This window comes from Myzus persicae, unplaced genomic scaffold (assembly GCF_001856785.1).
Source record: "Myzus persicae strain clone G006 unplaced genomic scaffold, MPER_G0061.0, whole genome shotgun sequence".
NCBI classification, from domain to species: Eukaryota; Metazoa; Arthropoda; class Insecta; order Hemiptera; family Aphididae; genus Myzus; species Myzus persicae.
In genome coordinates, this window is record NW_019101024.1 from 390,926 (window position 1) to 391,229 (window position 304).

At 51.0% G+C, this 304-nt stretch overlaps 1 protein-coding gene across 1 annotated transcript in view; it reads right to left on the minus strand.

The window, feature by feature from the left end:
- Window positions 1–304, minus strand: part of LOC111027306 — a 9,435-nt gene that overhangs the window by 3,226 nt on the left and 5,905 nt on the right. The window lies entirely within an intron of this gene.

Genomic DNA, 304 nt, shown 5'->3' on the forward strand with positions numbered 1-304 from the left:
TTTTTTTTTTTTTTTTTTTTTTTTTTAATTGATCCTGAGCCCGGCAATAGTGGCCATTAGCTATTAGTAGGTACTGTAGGTTTTTGTATTGATGGTTTGTAGGTTTTTGGAACGGTAGGGGGAACACGTGTGTGTTTGTTTTGGCAGAATTTCGAATGGGGCACCCGTAGGTTTCTGCCATGCCCCGGGGGTGGGGGATGGCAGCACTTGCTCTCCGGTCACCGCGACTTGTCCGGAGAAAAATGCCGCCCGGTGGCCGAGGATCGAACCGCGACCGGCTGCGTCGCAGCGGAAGAGTCAGACC